At 45.0% G+C, this 20,550-nt stretch overlaps 1 protein-coding gene across 10 annotated transcripts in view; it reads left to right on the top strand.

Annotated features, from left to right (window-relative positions):
• The first annotated feature begins 5,745 nt into the window (after nt 1-5,745).
• FAR1 (fatty acyl-CoA reductase 1) overlaps nt 5,746-20,550 on the top strand; it is a 63,723-nt gene continuing 48,918 nt past the window's right edge. For 2 of the 10 annotated variants that reach the window (XM_084853612.1, XM_084853631.1), the window contains exon 1: nt 5,794-6,384. The gene's annotated coding sequence lies outside the window, so the exon portion shown is untranslated. The other 8 variants (XM_084853665.1, XM_084853592.1, XM_084853622.1 and 5 more) reach the window with 7 other exon arrangements.

The raw sequence follows: 20,550 nt of genomic DNA, 5'->3' as shown, positions 1-20,550 counted from the left end.
AAAAATCCACCTTGATTCCAAATGGTGGACCGACATCTAATTTCTCAAATGGCATGCCCCTCTTGGTACCCAATATATAAAACATCTTTCAGGCTGGAGCAATATTTTACTAACCTTACTCTGGCGCCACTCAGAAGAGCATTTGCAGCTCTGTGCTTTCAGTGTATACCCTCAACCTATATAGAAGGAAGATTTAATAATATTCCTGTGCACCAAAGACTCTGCATCTGTGACTCAGGGGAAGTGGAGGACATTCAACGTTATTTGTTACGATGCCCTCTATATACCTCCCTAGACAAAAATTCCTTTAATACATTCTCCACTCTTTATATACTCGACCTCCCCTTGATCAAATTTGTATTTTGTTGGCTGATAATAATGCATATATTACTGCTCTGGCTGCAGAATTTGCCCTGGCGGCAAGTAAGTTAAGAACTAGGCACCAAAACTACCTATAATGCATCCCAATGTGGAGACCATATAAATTCTGTTCTCCTTTATGTGTGTGCTGGCCTAGTATCTTATTGGGGAGCTTTTGAGCCATGTCAATGTGATCTTGCATTTTTATGCTCTTTTTACTCTTGTGTTTCTCTTTACCATTTTTACTGTAGTTTATCTTACTATTTTTACGGTATTCTATTTTAGCTTATTGTCCTATTTGTATTTTATTCTATTTTAAATATATCAAATTGTGATGGCTTACCGCTTCATTCATTCGAGAAAAAGGAGAAGATTCCAGTGTCCCTGAGGCCAGAGAGACATTGCCCCATGCCATATCATCTGATTTGTGGTCTTCCTGTGTGTGCTTTATATATGTGTGCTCTGATTGGGTGTTGGGTTGCACCATATCCTATGCTCTGTTGTGGGACAGGGGTGCCCCCCCTCCCATTGTACTAGATAGGAAATTCTTTTCAATCTCTGGCTGGTGTAAAGTTATGCCATCAATGACAGCAAGGCCATAGTCTAGAGGAGTATAGGGTACGGTCGGTGTGAATGTGTTTTTCCCCTCTGCTTCCCCCGTCCTGTCCATGACTGCACCGTTTTAGCTATTCCACCAGGATATCTTTGCTGGCAGAACACCTACACATGGAGAATGTTCCTCCGGTGTCATCTGTCATGGCAGCAGTGTATCTCACATCCTACACTGTAGCAGGGCTTCCACCAAATCTTATAACCCCTTAGCCAGTGTAATTTGAGCATAGCATTGCTCTGAAAATGAAATCAGTAATCTGAATGGAAGTCTCCTTCTGCACAAACTTTTTAATAACTTTATAAAGAGTTTATGGAGTTCTGTGGCTATAAAGTAACTGTTAAAAAGGTAAATAAAGGCAGGGTAATATAAATAGTTCTCTTTAAAATGTAGAGCAAAGTAGCAAGCAGATTTTACTGGTTACAGAGATATGGGATTCTATTCAAATATTTCAATGCAATCAACGTGAATCCAAGTATTAAGGCATCCAGGAAAACAACGGGACAGACGTCTGAGTAAATGTTTATTTAGGATCAGATTACAAGGTAAATCTCATGTTCTATTTTAAAAAAATTCAGAGCAGTTTTGGTGTTGTTCTAAGGCTTAGTATTTGGCCAGTGTTTCTTTGTTCTCTTGAGTCTAGTATAGATAACAACTGGAACTTATTTTTTTTGTTTTGTTTAGTACAAATCAGACAAAATAAAATACACTGTTGTATGCAGGCCATGACAGGTAAAAAACATATCTAACCCTAATGCATCATTGCATATGATGTATAGCACTATTTACTCATGAAAGGTGAGAATTCTAAGAATAGGTAGAACTTCATGATAGTCCTCTATGATCATGTGCATTTTCTCCAGCAGCTAGACCCACTGGGCCAGTTTGCACGACACAACAGCCTACCATGTCTTGTTTAACCCTTGGTGATGCTTCCATTTTGCATACTCAACAGACCGTGGGTTGTTTAACCCTCACATAACCCACAGTGGCCAGGCTCGCACGACACAACAAGCAATGGAGGTGGGTTGAATATGGAAAATGGCCCCCATGGGCGTGGTGGCTCACTGTAGTTTAAATAACCCACAGGAAGCCACAGCATGTCATGTGAACCAGTTCATCATGTCTTCCTTAGGCCAGTCTTTTAACTGCACGGCAGCCTTCCCCAATCTGGCCCCCTCCAGATGTGCTGGACTGCAACTCCCATAAGGATGCTGTAGGGTGTACTTTGGGTTTCCATTCGAGGGTGGGGAACCTTTCAGCCTGAGGGTGCAATTCAATTTCAGAGAATCTCCTGGGAGTTGCATTCCAGTGGCAGATGGGGCCAAAGGTAAAAGGGTGGAGCCAAATAGACAAAAAATACCAGCACAAAATATACAAAATATTAAGAACATAAGAGCCATGCTAGGTAATACCAAGGGTCCATCTAGTCCAGCATTCTGTTCACACAGCGATCAACCAGCTGCCCACAAGCAGGACATGAGCGCAACAGCCCCCTCCCACCCATGTTCCCCAGCAACTGTTGTACATAAGCACACTGCCTCTGATACTCTGGTAGCCTATAGCCATCAGGACTAGTAGCCATTGATAGCCTTTTCCTCCATGAATTTGTCCAATCCCCCTTTAAAGTCATCCAAATTGGTGACCATCACTACATCTTGCAGAATTGAATTCCATAGTTTGATGATGCACTATGTGAAGAAGTACTTCCTTTTATCTGGCCTGAATCTCCCACCAGTCAGCTTCATGGGATGACCATGGGTTCTAGTATTATGAGAGAATGTCTCCCTATCCGCTTTCTCCACATCATGCATAATTTTGTACTCTTCTATCATGTCTCCCCTTACTCCTTTTTTCCTAAGCTAAACAATCCCAGAAGTTATAACCTCTCCACATGGGGGAGTTGCTCCAGCCCCTTGATCATTTTAGTTGCCCTTTTCTGCACTTCTTCCAACTCTACAGTGTCGTTTTTTAGGTGCGGTGACCAGAACTGAACACAGTATTGTAAGCGTGGTTGCACCATAAATTTGTATAAGGGCGTTATAATATTGGCAGTTTTATTCTCAATTCCTTTCATAATTATGCCTAACATGGAGTTTGACTTTTTTACAGCAGCCGCACACTGGGTCAACATTTTCATCCAACTGTCCACCACAACTTAAAAGATTTCTTTATTGGTCGGTCACTGCTAGCTCATATCCCATCAATTGTACCTGAAGTTGGGATTTTTTGCTTCAACATTCATCACTTTACACTTGCTTCCACTGAACCACATTTGCCATTTTGATGCCCATTCCCCCAGTTTGGAAAGATCCATTTGGAGCTCCTCACAATCCTTATTTTAGCCACCCTAAATAAATTGGTGTCCTCAGCAAACTTGGCCACTTCACTGCTCACTCCTAATTCCAGATCATTTATGAACAAGTTAGAAAGCATTGATCCCAATACAGATCCCTGTGGGACCCCACTATTTTCATCCTTCCATTGGGAGAATTTACCATTTATGCCTGCTCTCTGCTTTCTGTTTTTTAACCAGTTACTGATCCATAAGTGGACCTGTCCTCTTATTCCATGACTGCTAGGTCTGCTCACAAGTCTTTGGTGAGGGACTTTGTCAAAAGTCTTTTGGAAGTCCAAGTCAACAACGTCTACCGGATCACATCTACATGTTTATTGACACTCTCAAAGAACTCTAAAAGGTTAGTGAGACAAGACTTACCTTTGCAGAAGCTATGCTTTTTCAGCACAGCTTGTCCTTCTGTGCTTACTAATTTTATATTGTAACTGAAAGCTCTTTCTGTCAGTAACTAAGCTTTGGGAGAGGCATCTTGACCTTTTAGAATGGAGAAAAAATTGCACAAAAGCTGGCAAACCACTAAACAACTGGTGGTTGGGGGAAAGGGGGTGGGGCCGGGGGAAGGGGCATGGCCATCTGAGGAACCCCAGAGCGGGGGCAGGAGGACTGGATTTGACCCCCAGGTCTGAGGTTCCCCATCCTTGCATTAGTTAAATGGAACTATTTAACCATGAGAGTTCTTCTACTTCAAAAGTTGTGATATTTATTCAGGATGTAATTAATGATGCATGCTGATCACACAAAACATAAAGTAATTGAAATTCTGTCCTTACTCGACCAGCTAGCTATTTATAATTTTTGTCATGCTTTTAAATCCCAAAAGGTTTTCTTTAGGTTCAAATGTCCAAAGCAAAAATAAATTAAGGTCATTACCCCATGCACCTTAGACAGAAAAAGTCCTACAACTCCCAGCATTCTGGCTGGCTGAGGTATGCTGAGAGTTGTAGGGCTTTCTTCTGTCTAAACATGAGGAGGCCTGTACTGGTGTTCTATTCTGCTAAGTGAGAATAATTATGTTATTTACATTGCAGCTTGTTCAGCGTGGCCCAGCACAATGGTTTGAGACTCATTTTAAGGGTGGAGACAGATAATAATTCTCAACAGGATCGACAGCTGTATGATACAAGCTCTATTAATACACACATACGTATTTTGTTACACTGCCACCTCTGGTCAAATAAATTATTAGGTTGTTGAAGCAATTCAGAGACCAGAAAAATATATGAAGGGGGCAGCTACATGCAGCAAGTATGTGTAAAGAAACCCAGATGCTGTTCATATGTATAAAGGGTTTCATAAGGTGACCATTTTGAAGAAGGAAGCAACAGGGGAAAGGTGCTCCAGGTGTCTTATATGGCCAAATCACCCCCAAACAGCTTTTTCCAGGCACGTTTAATCTTTCCATGATGTCCGGAACAAATTCAATAGCTACTATGTGTAGGACTCAGAAAATTTCCCTTTGGTGTTGTCGTTGCAATGGCTGGGATACCAAGTTTTAACACTAGCGAGCCACTCTACAAAGATGTTGGTTGCGATGACTCGGTTCCGACAATCAGCGGAGGAAAAGAAGCCACCGTGGCTTCTCCCCCACCATGCGTGCCACTTGCACGCCCACCATTTCCCTAATTACTCTCACTGGGGCGCAAGTTGCCGTGTCGTCCGAACTCAGCGAGGTGCGTGGTGGGCATGGCTTCCAAACCACCCCATAATAGCTACAAGCAATGGTTCACTGGATGGTTTGGAAGCCACCCCTGCTGCGTACCTTCCTGGGTTCAAATGAGAGGCCAACCCGCACTGCGGATAATTAGAGAAATGGCAGCCACACAAGCAGCACGTGCGAGGCTGGAAAAGAAGCAACGCTGGCTTCTTTTTCTCCGCTGATCCTCGGAACCCAGTCATTGCAACCAACTTCTTTGTATAATGGCTTGGTAGTGTTAAAATTTCTCCCACCCCCTCCGCTGATCATCCAAACCTGGCCATTAAGTATTACCCTGAGAGCCCTATGGGACCATCTGACAGGCTATCCATTTCAACCAACCAATCAACACAAATGTTGAGTACCTACAATGCCCTTTTGTTCAAGCAGGTCAGTATTTTGCAACAGTTATTCTTGGGAAATATTATCCCACCCCTACAGACAGCGCTCTGTGAGAGAAGCCTCTCTCTCTCTCTCTCTCTCTCCCCTTTTCGTTGCCTTAAAATATTAAGTCCTCTATAAAGTTGGCATCATTCCAGGTCTGTCAAGTGCATGCCATGATAACGTTTAAACCCAAACTTCCCATTAAGAGACTACCAGGAATAACGCTGTGCGTGTGGATTAACGATGAATCATCCTCATCCTCCTAACGGCGACGTGTTACCGCGGGTCGTGCCCACGTTCGCGGAACGGGGCTTGCGGAAGGGGAATTCCCCGCCCCTTCTCTCCACCGCAGCCACACCGAAGGACTCAGGAAAGGCTGGGGATGTCGTGGGCGGGGGAGACAGCCCCCCGCCCGGGCCTGCCTTGAGGATCCGCCGAGCCTGGGGAGAGGCCCTGTTCCGGGCGGGGGCGCAGTAGGCTGCAGCGGCGGCGAAGCCGTCCCCCTTCCGCCAGCTCCCTTGCGCGACCGGGAGCGCTGGAGGCGACACGGCCGGCTAGCGGAAAGCGGCAGTGCGCCGCTACACCGAGCGCCGTGCGCAGCGCGTGGCTCATTCGCACCAGGCCGGTGACTCCCGGCGGCGACTCGACGCCGCCTGCTAAAAGGCGGCGGCAAGGCCGGGCAGGCACCGCAGGCGCACCCGCTCCGCTCATTCCCTCGCCCTCTATTGGCCAAGCTCGCTCCGCAACTGACAGGCAACCAAGACGCCCCCCACTCCCGGGCACGGGGGACCGGGCCTCCGCAACCCTTGGCCAATCAGCGGCAGCTTGCGCGCGGGAGAGTGGCGTGCGCGCGAGCCTATGGCGGTGTCGCCGTCTTAGCTCGGGTGGCGGCCAATAACAGGCTCCTTCCCCCCACCCCTTTTCTTCTCCAGGACCGCTGTTGGGCAAAGCGCCAGTCGCGGCACCGGCAGGCGGCAAGTAAGGAGCGAGGGCGGCTCGTTCGGGGAGGTTTCTGAGCGCGGGGGGGGGGGGAGAGCGCGGGCAGCCGGCCTAGGAAAGAAAGGAGGGAGTTCTGCGGCGGCGGGGCGGGAAGAGTAGGTCAGCGCGAGCTGGCAGTAGCCGCCGCCGCCGCCGCCATCCTCGCCATCACCTCAGAGGGAGGAACCGGGAGGAAGCATCCGTCGCGCGCGCGGCAGCCGCAGCAGGGCTGAGGCGTCGGTGAGGGGAAGAGGAGGCCGCCGCGCGCAGAGCCCCGCTAAGACGGTAGCGACACGGTGGCCGTTGGTGTGCCGGGCGTGGGGGGGCTTCCTGGCCGAGCGGCGCGAGGGGCCGGAGGCTTCCACTGCATGGGGGCCGGGGCGGGGAGAGCGGGACTGACGGCGAGCGGCCGAGGGGACAGGGTCTCTTCCTTCCGAGCGCGCCGCAGGGGAAGGGGTGGGGACCCCTTGAGAAGCCGAGCGAGCGGGTGGCGGGTACTCTTCCGGTGTGCCTCGAGGGCTTGGAAAGGGGTTCCGGGAGGGCGAGCAACATTCTGCGGGCTCCAACTCCCCAGTTTCGTTTTACGGTGTGGGGCAGCTATTATTTTTCTCCCCCCTTCCCCCGTTTAAAAAAAAAAACCTGAAGGAACGTGAGAGTAAGATAGTACCGAAGAACGAGATTTTTTTAAAAAAGAACACCGTATTCTTTCTCCTTAGAAGGGTTTATTTGGTGATGTTAAGGGAGGAGGGGAGCAACGAGGAGATTGCGGTTGCTTTCAGGTAGCGTTTGGGGTAGGGACATTCCGGGGGTGGGGGCAGAGCTTTGGAGGAGGGGAGCCGAGTGATGCTTGGGTGTGAAATCCTGAGGCGGAGTGAGTAGGGGAGGCAGGGCAGTGCATGGAGTTTCTAGAAGCATCACATAAGTTTGAGGCTGTTGTGGCAACATCTCGCTTTTTTCCTCTGGGGAACAATTAGTACAGATGATCTCTCTTCCCGCTCCCCCTTTCGTTTCCAGGTGGTGGTAAAAATACCCTTTGCTCCTAGGTTGTGGACAATGTCTTGTCCTTATATTGTGGAGTTGAATAATGGAGCAGTCATGGGCACATGTAGAGCCAGATGTACAAAGACTGATGAGGGTTTTTCCTGTTTAACGCTGCCTCTCTTTAAAGTATATGGCTTCTGAGCAAAATGTTTCTAAATCACAAACTTGATGCAAACCTGGTGTCAAGTTTGGACACCAGGTTTGTAAAGGAGCGCAATAAATCTCTCCACCCCAGTGTATTATCTTTCTCCTGTTCTCTTAAGATGTTCGCTTTGGGTGGGGCAATGTGCAGTGAATAAAGAATACTATCCTTACAAAGTGGCTTCCTGCCTGGCAACCACTATTTAGATGTAGATGAATCTGTGACCTAGTATGGTTTTCCTGTCCTACCACAGGTTTTCATAAATCGTGCCTCCTAGCCGTGAAAAGAAAAGTGTTGGCATTCCAGAAAGAGGATGTATCTCTTATGACAAGAGAGAAGTTAAATTGAGGTTAACTTTGGACAGCTAAACTTTGTAAATTTGGGTCTTTCTTGAATAAAGGAACTAACTGTCTTGAATAAAACTTAAGATGGAATATGACTGTAATTGCAAAACCTGAACATCTAGTTAAATTTTGCAATTGGCTTAAGTATTTTTAACAAACTTCCTTCATATTATCAAGGTTGCCAAGTCGATATTAATGAATTATAAAAGTTCATGTAAAAAATAAAGGTGGCTATGTTAGCAATAAGAAAAATTACCCGATCCATATTTTAAGGTAATACCTTTTATTAAACAAACTCAGAGCTAAAAAAATAAGATAAAAAATAGTGCGCAAACTTTAGAGTTCTCCAGAAATCGGTTCAACCAGGCATTGTGATGGATTCATACTACACCTAGGACTTTTTTCCTCTCCCCCACCCCACCCTTTTGCCTTGTTTACCATCTGCCTGATAAAAAGTTTCTGGAGAACTTGAAAGCTTTCATGATATTTTGTGACCTTTGAGTTGGCCTAGTAAAGGTATTATCCTAACATGAATTTTGGAAAGTTTCATGTGTCCTAAAAAGCAGTAAGAAGTAGAGTGGTGATGATGCTTTGCTTGACACTAGTGCAGTCCCATTGGAAATACCATATATTTGAATGTCACTGTTCAAGAAGGTGAATGTTTGAAGAATTCAAAAAAGGCAATGGAAAGAAGTATGAAGGAAAGGCTAAAGGGATTTAATATGTTAATTCAAACCTAATGGCTAAAGCAGAGGTCTCCAACCTTTTGGGGTTGGTGGGTATATTTTGAGTTTTGAGAAAGTGTCATTGACACTCCCAGAAAATGGCTGCCGTGGGGGTGGGGCTTGCCTATTCTTAAAGTGGCTGCCATGGTCAGCATGGCTGGTCATTAAACATTCATTTCACAGAAGCAAACTGGTGAGACTAAGTAACTTGCCTAAGGACTTAAGTACTAGGCCACTGTTTTCAACCAACATAAAGATGGTGCTGGAGGGTAGCCCTTCGTTTTGCACCATGCCAGCCTTCCAATTAAAAAATAATTAAGAAAAATCTTAAGAAACTAAGTCAGGAGGGAGCCTGGTGGGCACCAAGAGAGATGTCCGTGGATATGTCAGTGCCCATGGGCACCATGTTGGAGACCCTTTGGCTAAAGACTTGCCTGTTTAAAGTTTTCCGTTATTTAAAAGGATGTCCTTAAGGGAAAGCTGCTACTGCTTTTGCTACTCTGGATATAATAAATAGTTCAAAATAAGGTAAAATGCTATGTGAAATGTAGGAAGTGAGTTGAGCACTATGGAAATCTAGGTAAAAGGAGGCCTTGGAAAGAACATGCTAAACCTGTATTTTCAGTCTGCTGGTTATACAGGGGCAGTTGTAACTTTCATTTGTCAGTCACTGTTTTCTTTATTCATGACAAAGTTTTCAACAATCATCTTCTTGCCCTGTCTTCCAACTTATGCTATAGCTTGGTAGTAACTCAATTACTTTTGCACATGGAGTTCCTTTTTTTGCAAACAATGTTAAAAAAAGTAATTATTTCAAGTAATAAGTGTTACTTGTTATCATTATTAATTATTGTTGCCTTTGAAAATGGTCTGGAAACTTCAGCTGGTCCAAAACAGAGTAGTGAGATTGTTAACGGGGACTGGCCAACAAGATCATATTATACCAGTACTTTTCCAGCTGCACTGGTTGCCAGGCCCTTTCTGGGCCCGATTCAAAGTGCTGGTATTAACATTCAAAGCCTAAACAGCTTGGGGGGTTATCTGAAAGATCACCTCCTCCCATATGTACCTACCCAGACCCTAAGATCATCTTCAGGGGTCCTTCTCCAGGAGCCCCTGCCAAAAGAGGTAAAGCAGGTGGCTACCAGGAAAAGGGCATTTTCTGCTGTGGCACCATGGTTGTGGAATGAAATCCCAAGAGAGGTTTGCCTGGTGCCTACATTCTACTCTTTCCAGTGCCAGGTGAAGACCTGTTTATTTTCCCAGGCTTTTTTAGCATTTTAGCATTCCAGTTTTTAGCTCTGCTGTCTTAAATCTGCTGTTGCATTTTAAATATCTCCATTACTGCTAGGTTTTACTCTGGTTGTAATTTTTATTCTGTAGTTTTAATTATTATATGTTATTTTGTATTTTCTGTTGTATTTTTGTGGTTTTAATTTTGTGAAATGCCCAGACAGCTTCAGCTATTGGGCGGTATAAAAATTAAATAAAGTATGAGTGCATGAGTGCTTTTACATGTGACTGTAAATATTAGATTTTGCAGCTCTCACTAGTGTAGAACAAATAGCAGATGTGATACTAGATTTTGGAAAGCAAAACTGACTTATCGCTGGGTTCAGGAAATAAATGTTTAAGTCTTAAATGTCTTAAACAACTTGAGAAACAACTTGACTTTGCCTTGCTCTTCATCTTAGTGTAGCTGTTAGCTTCCTGGCAAGTACTACTTGAATTAAATCATTGAATGTTGTAGCTTAAATCTTATTGCATTTTCCTGAGAAACAGAATTTGTGACATAAGCAACTAATATTGATGAAAACAGTTAGATACAACTCTGAAAGGACTATTTCTAACTTGCTACTTTGATGCAAACAACATTTGCAAAGGTCTTTTTAGCATACTTACTGTCCAGGTAAGCCTCCACTATTTATTACTGCCTATCTCGTTGATATCTGCACATTCTGCTTAACTGATCCTGTGGTGGTGCTGGCAGTGGACTTTTACTGTCATGTGGAATGAAAAATCAATTTAACTTTCTAAGGGTGCAGTCCTATGCAGGTTTAGACAGAAAAAAGTCCTACAACTTCCAGCATTCCCTGGCCAGCTATGCTTGTAGTTGTAGGACTTTTTTAGGATTGCGCCCTAAGTTATTCATTTCTTATTCATTGTTCTAGCTGAATATTTTAGAATATACCTGTTCTATGGCATTTGTAAGGGCACATTATAATTTATTAAAATATTGAATCAAAAAGGCTCTGCAAGAGAACCAACAATCAAATCAAATCTATATAATTTATATTATAATCTATATTATGCTGCCTCCATCGCGTCTGCAGAGTGCTGCCCCAGGAGGCTGTTCCAAGTGGTCCGGAGCCTGGTCGGTCCTGTGGCTCCGGAACCACTGGAGCATTCTAAGGCCTCCTGTGAGGCTTTGGCAAGGCACTTTGCAGATAAAATTGATCAGATTAGGTGTGTTACTCTGCACACTGTGGATACAGTTAGTGAGCAAGAGGCGGCCTGTGGCAAACCAGTTTTGTGGGATCGGTTCCAGCTTCTTCCTCCTGATGAAGTGGACAAGGTGCTTTCATCTGTAAGGCTGACCACCTGCTTACTTGATCCTTGCCCATCTTGGCTCATTATGAGCTGCAGAGAGAGACTGGGTGAGGGGATCAAGGCGGTGGTGAACGCCTCCCTTGAGGAGGGAGTGATGCCATCAGCCCTCAAGGAGGCAGTGATAAGACCGTTCTTAAAGAAGCCCTCCTTGGATCCTCAAGTTCTGAACAACTTTCGCCCAGTCTCAAATCTGCCATTTTTGGGCAAGGTGATTGAGCGGGTGGTGGCGGTGCAGTTGAAGGCACACTTGGAAGAAACTGATTATCTAGACCCATTTCAGTCGGGCTTCAGGCCTGGGCATGGGACAGAAACGGCCTTGGTCGCCTTGGTGGATGATATGAGGAGGGCTCTGGATAGGGGTGAATGCTCCTTCCTTGTTCTCCTCGACCTCTCAGCGGCTTTTGATACCGTTGACCACGGTATCCTCCTGGACCGCCTGGAGGGGTTGGGCATTGGAGACACTGTATTGCGGTGGTTCCGGTCCTTCCTCTCCGGCAGGTACCAGAGGGTAGCACTGGGAGAGGAGGTTTCGGACCCGTGGCCACTTACTTGTGGGGTGCCACAGGGTTCCATCCTCTCCCCGATGCTATTTAACATCTATGTGAAGCCACTAGGGGCTATCATCAGGAGGTTTGGGGTGCAGTGTCATCAATATGCGGATGACACGCAGCTCTACCTCTCATTCAAATCTTCACCAAGGTTGGCCGTAGAATCCCTGTCCAAATGTCTGGAGACGGTGAGTGGCTGGATGGGGAGGAATAAGCTGAAGCTGAACCCTGACAAGACCGAGGTACTTTTGGTGGGAGACAAGAGGAGGCTGGGGGATGTTGACCTGGTGTTGAATGGGGTACGGCTACCCTTGAAAGACCAGGTCCGCAGCCTGGGGGTCATTTTGGTCTCCCAGCTGTCCGTGGAGGCTCAGGTGTCAGCTGTGAGCCGGACAGCGCTGTATCAACTCCATCTGATACGGCGGCTGCGCCCCTTCCCTCCCGACCATCTGCTCCCATCGGTAGTACATGCCCTGGTCTCCTCTCGTTTAGACTACTGTAATGTGCTCTATGTGGGGTTACCCTTGAAGACAGTTCGGAAGCTGCAGCTGGTACAGAACGCGGCAGCTCGCCTGATTAAAGGCAGCTGCTGGCGAGATCACATCACTCCAGTGCTGAAGGAGTTGCACTGGTTACCAGTTGTTTTCCGGGCCAAATTCAAGGTGTTGGTTTTGACCTTTAAAACCCTATATGGTTCCGGCCCAGCCTATCTTAAGGAGCGCCTCCAGCAGCACCAGACAGGCCGCTTAACAAGATCAGCCTCGGATGGCCTTCTCTCTGTCCCATCAGCCAGGACAGCTAGACTGGTGGGGACGAGGGAGAGGGCCTTTTCTGTGGTGGCCCCCACTCTGTGGAACTCCCTCCCTAGGGAACTCCGTCATGCCCCCTCTTTAATGAGCTTCCGTCGTAATGAGCTTCCGTCGTGCATTAAAAACGTGGTTGTTCAGGCAGGCATTTGGGGTGGGTTAGGGTATTTAAAAAAAAATGTTTATGGTAAAATTTTATTGTTTTAAATTGTTTTATGGTGGGTTGTACATCGCCCAGAGTGGCTGGGTGACCAGTCTGATGGGCGATTAATAAATTTAATAAATAAATAAATAAAATATAAAACAATATAGTAGAGGTTCAGCAGGAACTAATTAATTAAATTCACCAGCTGTAAACAAAACAAAAACCAGTAACAAAAATAAGAAAAACTTGAAGAGCTGAAGAGGGAATTTCCTTCAAACCGCAGAGCCACAAAAACTCTCAAAGAGGAGAGCCTTTACTGGATGTTGGAATGCCAGAAGAGAAGGGGTGGAATTAATTTCCTCTACGAGGGAGCTCCAGAGTCTTGGTGCCATTGTTGAAAAGGCCTTGTCCTGAATAACTCCCATCATGCACACCATATTTCAGATAGTGGGGGAATGTGGAGTAGATTTATTTTTTCATTTAGTGCATTGATATCTCGCCTTTCTTCCATCATAGAACGCAGGGAAGTGCACATTGAGCAGGTAGTCCTTTAGGTTCTCTGGACTCAGGCTGTTAAGGTTTTAAAAGACAACACCAGAACTCTGGAAACCCAACTGGGTGCTAACAGAGTTGTTTCTGAAGGGGCATCTTGTGTTTTCTTTGCTTCTACTTTAGTCCAAGTATGGTGGCTTCATTTTGTACCAGTTGCAGCCCCACAGAGCTTGTTACAATAATCTAGTCTGGATGTGATGAAGGCAGAATAACTGCATAGGTCATTTTTGTCTAGGAAAGTGGTACCTTGTTGTTGTTCAGTCGTGTCCGACTCTTCGTGACCCCATGGACCATAGTACGCCAGGCCTTCCTGTCCTGCGCTCTCTCCCGGAGCGTGCTCAAGTTAATATTCATTGCATCAGTGATGCTATCTAGCCATCTCATCCTCTGCCTTCCCCTTCTCCTTTTGCCTTCAGTCTTTCCCAGCATCAGGGTCTTTTCCAGAGAGTTTTCTCTTCGCATGAGGTGGCCAAAATATTTGAGCTTCAGCTTCAGTATCTGTCCTTCCAATGAGCACTCAGGGTTGATTTCCTTTAGGAAAGTGGTACCTAAGCTGCTGAAATGTAGTCTTGGGCTCTGCTGCCCATCTGGGCAGAGTCAGATCTAAGAATATACCTGAGCTGAGAACTTAAATTTTCTGGGAGTACAATTATCCAAATCAGACAGTACACCTGTCACAGAATCAGTGCTGATCCTAACCAATGGTATTTCCATTTTGCCTGGATTAATTTTCATGTTATTTACCTTCACTGATTCAAGACACCTATTTAGGAGTTCTAATGGCTTCCTAGAATCAGGTAGAAAGGAGAGATGGACATCTTCGAGTTCTCAACTTACCGGTGATGCTACACCCCAAACATCTAGGTCACCGTGTAGTTTCATATAGTTCCAAAAAGAATGTTGACAGAGTAGAATGTGATCTGAGGAGGGCAACAAAGTTAATGAGGGACTTGGAGACTACATCCTATGAAGAAAGGTTGAAGGAGACTGTTAAGATGCAATATGTTAGCCTTCTTCAAATATCTGAGAGACTGTTTCATAGATGATGGAGCAAATTTGTTTTCTGTTGCTCTAGATGGTAGGACCAGAACCAGTGGGTTCAAATTAAAAGAAAGGGGATTCACCTAAACAGTAGGCAGACCTTTCTGATGGTATGAGGTGGTTGACAGTGATAAAGACTGCTTTGGAAGGTGGTGGACACTCCTTAGTTAGAGGTTTTTAAGAGGCAGCATGGCCACCTGTTGGGGATGCTTTAGCAGTGGATTTCTTGCATTACCAGAGGATTGGACTACATGACCTTTGAAGTCACTTCCAATTCTATGAGTCTGTGTGAAATAGTATAGGGGATGAGATGGATCCTTGCAGCACCCTTACGCCAATAACCGTGGAATGGTGCAGCAATGTGCTAAGGCCATCTTCTGAGATCTATCCTCCTAGAATGGCCAGAAGCACTGTAAAGCAGTGTGCTGTGCCCCCATCCTGGTAAGTTGACCTGGAAGGATCCTACAGTTCATGGTACAGAAAGTCACCAAGAATTCTTGATGAACCAATATAGGGATCAACCTATCCCCACCCATCTTTCTTCCTTGACCATCTTCCTACACAAGTTGTCTACTAGGGAGAACAAGGCAGTTTCCACCCCAAAACTGGGTACAAAGTCAGCTTGAAAAGAGCCATGTGAACAGGAAACTTAGCCCTGTGATTCAAATATAAACAAAACTCAGACTTTTAAACTTCAGATATGATGTATGCCATAGATTTTATTTGCTTTCCCAATGAGAAATGTGCTGCTGAACTAGTTGAATGGCAAAAGTAATTTGGTTTGCAGTTGTTGTTGTTGTTGTTGTTGTTCAGTCGTTCAGTCGTGTCCGACTCTTCGTGACCCCATGGACCATAGTACGCCAGGCCTTCCTGTCCTGCGCTCTCTCCCGGAGCATGCTCAAGTTCATATTCATTGCATCGGTGATGCTATCTAGCCATCTCATCCTCTGCCGTCCCCTTCTCCTTTTGCCTTCAGTCTTTCCCAGCATCAGGGTCTTTTCCAGAGAGTTTTCTCTTCGCATTAGGTGGCCAGAATATTTGAGCTTCAGCTTCAGTATCTGTCCTTCCAGTGAGCACTCAGGGTTGATTTCCTTTAGGATTGACTGATTTGACCTCCTTGCAGTCCAGGGGACTCGTAAGAGTCTTCTCCAGCACCACAGTTTGAAGGCATCAATTCTTCGGCGCTCAGCCTTCCTTATAGTCCAGCTCTCACAGCCATACATTACTACTGGGAAAACCATAGCTTTGATTAGACGGACCTTTGTCGGCAAGGTGATGTCTCTGCTTCTTACTATGCTGTCTAGGTTTGCCATAGCTTTCCTCCCAAGGAGCAAGCGTCTTTTAATTTCATGGCTACAGTCACCGTCTGCAGTGATCTTGGAGCCCAAGAAAATAAAATCTGTCACAACTTCCATTTCTTCCCCTTCTATATGCCAGGAAGTGATGGGGCCAGATGCCATGATCTTAGTTTTGTTAATGTTGAGTTTCAAACCAGTTTTTGCACTCTCCTCTTTCACCCTCAACAAGAGGCTCTTGAGATCCTCTTCGCTTTCTGCCATTAGGGTGGTATCGTCTGCATATTGGAGGTTGTTGATAATTCTCCCAGCAATCTTAATTCCAACCACTGATTCATCCAACCCAGCATTTCTCATGATGTACTCTGCATATAAGTTAAATAAGCAGGGTGACAATATGCAGCCTTGTCGTACTCCTTTCCCAATTTTGAACCACTCGGTTGTTCCATGTCCGGTTCTTACTGTTGCTTCTTGACCCTCGTACAGGTTTCTCAGGAGACAGGTAAGGTGGTCTGGTACTCCCATCACTTTAAGAATTTGCCACAGTTTGTTGTGATCCACACAATCAAAGGCTTTAGCGTAGTCAATGAAGCAGAAATAGATGTTTTTCTGGAATTCTCTTGCTTTCTCCATGATGCAGCGAATGTTGGCGATTTGATCTCTAGTTCCTCTGCCTCTTCGAAACCCAGCTTGTACTTCCGGTAGTTCTCGGTTCGCATAGTGCTGAAGCCTAGCTTGTAGGATTTTGAGCATCACCTTGCTGGCATGTGAAATGAGCGCAATTGTGCGGTAGTTTGAACACTCTTTGGCGTTGCCCTTCTTTGGAATTGGAATGTAAACTGACCTTTTCCAGTCTTGCGGCCATTGTTGAGTGTTCCAAATTTGTTGGCATATTGAATGCAGCACTTTAACAGCATCATCTTTTAGGATTTTAAATAGCTCAGCTGGAATACTGTCATCTCCGCTAGCTTTGTTGTTACTAATGCTTCCTAAGGCCCACTTGACTTCACTCTCTAGGATGTCTGGCTCAAGTTCAGTGACCGCACTACCATGGCTATCAGGGACATTCAGATCTTTCCTGTATAGTTCTTCTGTGTATTCTTTCCACCTCTTCTTAATCTCATCTGCTTCTGTTAGGTCCCTGCCTTCTTTGTCCTTTATCATGCCCATCTTTGCACAAAACGTTCCCTTGAGATCTCCGATTTTCTTGAAGAGATCTCTAGTCTTTCCCATTCTATTGTTTTCCTCGATTTCTTTGCATTGTTCATTTAAGAAGGCCTTCTTGTCTCTCCTTGCTATTCTCTGGAACTCTGCATTCAGTTGGATATATCTTCCCCTTTCTCCCTTGCTTTTCGCTCCCCTTCTTTCCTCAGCTACTTGTAAAGCCTCCTCAGACAGCCACTTTGCTTTCTTGCATTTCTTTTTCTTTGGGATGGATTTGGTTGCTGCCTCCTGAACAATGTTACGGACCTCCGTCCATAGTTCCTCAGGCATTCTGTCTATCAGGTCTAATCCCTGAAATCTATTCCTCACCTCCACTGTATATTCATGAGGGATATGATTTAGGTCATACTTGAATGGTTTAGTGGTTTTCCCTACGTTCTTCAATTTAAGCCGAAATTTTGCAACAAGAAGCTCATGATCTGAGCCACAGTCAGCTCCAGGTCTTGTTTTTACTGACTGTATAGAGCTTCTCCATCTTTGGCTGCAAAGGACATAATCAATCTGATTTCGATATTGACCATCTGGTGATGTCCATGTGTAGAGTCGTCACTTGTGCTGTTGGAAAAGAGTGTTTGCTGTGATCAGCGTGTTCTCTTGGCAAAACTCTATTAGCTTTTGTCCTGCTTCATTTTGTACACCAAGGCCATGCCTGCCTGTTATCCCGGTGATTTCTTGACTTCCTACTTTAGCATTCCAATCCCCTATGATGAAGAGGACATCTTTTTTTGGTGTTAGTTCTAGAAGGTGTTGTAGGTCTTCATAGAGCCGATCAACCTCAGCTTCTTCGGCCTCAGTGGTTGGGGCATAGACCTGAATTACTGTGATGTTGAATGGTTTGCCTTGGATTCGTACTGAGATCATTCTATCATTTTTCAGATTGTACCCCAGTACTGCTTTTCCCACCCTTTTGTTGACTATGAGTGCTACTCCATTTCTTCTAAGGGATTCTTGCCCACAATAGTAGATATGATGGTCACCTGAATTAAATTCACCCATGCCTGTCCATTTTAGTTCGCTGATTCCCAAGATGTCGATGTTCAATCTTGCCATCTCATGTTTGACCACCTCCAGCTTACCTTGATTCATTGATCTGACATTCCAGGTTCCTAACCAATATTGTTCTTGACAGCATCGGATTTTCTTTTCACCACCAGACACATCCACAGCTGAGTGTCCTTTCAGCTTTGGCCCAGCCACTTCACTCTTTCTGGTGCTACTTGGAAATTCCCTCTGCTCTTCCCCAGTAGTATATTGGACACCTTCCAACCTGAGGGGCTCATCTTCCGGCGTCATATCTTTTAGCCTTGTGATACGTTCCATGGAGTTTTCTTGGCAAGAATACTGGAGTGGGTTGCCATTTCCTTCTCCAGTGGACCACATATTGTCAGAACTCTCTGCCATGACCTGTCCGTCTTGGGTGGCCCTGCACGGCATAGCTTATGGCTTCACTGAGTTACGCAAGCCCCTTCGCCACAACAAGTCAGTGATCCATGAAGGGGATGGATCTGTGGCTATATCTAAATATTTTGTATGTCTACTTGGATTTGAATAAAAGTATATTGAGGGTTGCTTTAGGAAAAAATAAAGAACCCTCGTATATATGCCATTTTTTGCACAAAATCTGAATGTATAATGTAGAAGAATGGCTGTCTTCCATAACTTTGAAGAGAAATTTAAGAACCTTGTTTCTTTTTCTCAACATTTTTAATTTCCTTGAACTTTTTTTTTTTTTTTTTTACTACTTTCAACACTATCTTTTACAGTACTCCAGTAATGATGAAAGCCCACTCCTCATCCTTGGATGATCTCTCCCAGTGCTTTTATGTAGTTGTTGAAAAGCACTCCATAAGTCAAACATGCCCCCTCCCCCAGCACCACCTTTTGGAACCTACCTGCAAGAAAGGAATGGAGCAAAATGAGCCCCCCAAGCTCCATCCCAGCAGGGTGGCCCAGAAAGATACCATGGTTGATGTTGGTATCAAAAGCTGCTAAGAGGTCCAGCCGAACCAACATGGACGCACTCCTCCTGTCTTGCTCCCAGTGAAGATCATCTACTAGGGCAACCGAGGCTGTTTCCATCTCAAAACTAGACCTGAACCTGGACTGAAATAGATCCAGATAATCAGTTTTATCCTGGAATTCTTGGAGTTGTGTCACCACTATGCACTAAGGATATTACCCCAAAATGGAATATTTGACATTGGCCGATAATTATTTAAAACAATTGGATCTAAGCATGATGACTTTAACAGGATAAACTAGTGTCACTTTTTGGAAGGATGGAATAGAGCAGGGGTCCCCAACCTTTTTGGTCCTGTGGGCACATTTGGGAATTTGAGATCATGCTATGGGCACCACCACAAAATGCCTAATCTGTGGATCGCTTCTTTGGCATCCACCTGTTGCATCTGTGGATCTGAGGCTGCATCTTATCCAGCAAAAACTTGTTTTGTGTCTATTGGTCACCGCAGTGTCTCTTTAATAAGTGAATCTAATTTGGCTAATTGCTGGAGGTGCAATACAACTAATGCTTCTTTTAAACATGTTTTGGCAGTGTCCAGTAGTTACTTGTTTGGGGGAGGAGGTTATTACACAGATACATTTTGTCCTGGAACAGACTTTAATATTCACTGATGCACATGCTTTTAAATTATTTACCTGCTTCATTGAAATTAACAAATGGTCAGTATAAATAGGTTCTCTGCACCCTTTTGACAACTAAAAGATTGATATTACAACATTGGAAGGATAAACACCCACTTTCTATAATGCAATGGATTGAGGACCTTATAATTTTTTCAATATTTGAACAGGTGGGCATATAGACATCTTCAAATGGATCCTGATTTGAGTATTTGGTCCACTTTTGTTGAAACTCATGTATAATTGTTAGAAAGTTGTGTGCATTCCATACAAATCCATGTATGTATAGTAAAAAATGGGAAAATAAATTCAGGTGCCCGCAGTCGGGGATCCAACTGCAGGCATGTTAGGGATCCATTCGTAGGCGCTATTGGAGGTGCCTGTGGGTGCTGCACTGGGGACCTCAGGAATAGAGCCTTCACATAAGGAAGAGTTGACAGTTTCCACCACCCAGTCAGCTAGTCTAACTCTGGCTGTCATTACAAACTAGCATGGGCAAAGGTCCAAGTGCACATGTGTATGACCTCACTAATCCGTGAATCCTCTCCACATTCTCAGATAACACAAGCTGAAAGAAGCCCAAATTATAGGACAAGCAGCTGTAGAAGGTACATCATTGGGCTCTATTAATATGGAGTCTTAAGTCGGAATGAATGCAAACATTTTTATTTGCAAAGTATGTTGGAAATTGGTCACAGTAGGCTACTGAAGTATCCTACAACTCCTGGGGACTTTGATGTGTCTTGTATTTCTTGTATTTCTCCCCATCTGGCCGGCTGCCTGGCCACTCTAGGTGGTGCACAATACAACTGACAACACAAAATACAACAAATTTACATGATCAACTAAACAAAATAACATTACTCTAAAAAAAACCCTAACCCACCCCAAATGCCCGCCTGATCAGCCAGGTTGTCAAAGCCCAGCGGAAGCTCATCAAAGCGGGGGCACGGCAGAGGTCACTGGGGGGGGGAATTCCACAGAGTGGAGGCCACCACAGAAAAGGCCCTCTCCCTAGTCCTCACCAGCCTAGCTATCTTGGCTGATGGG

This window comes from Heloderma suspectum, chromosome 1 (genome assembly GCF_057233095.1).
Source record: "Heloderma suspectum isolate Gila_16-S chromosome 1, 16-S_ref, whole genome shotgun sequence".
Lineage (NCBI taxonomy): Eukaryota > Metazoa > Chordata > Lepidosauria > Squamata > Helodermatidae > Heloderma > Heloderma suspectum.
Note: the sequence above shows the minus strand (reverse complement) of the source record. Positions and strands in the feature narration are given on the sequence as shown.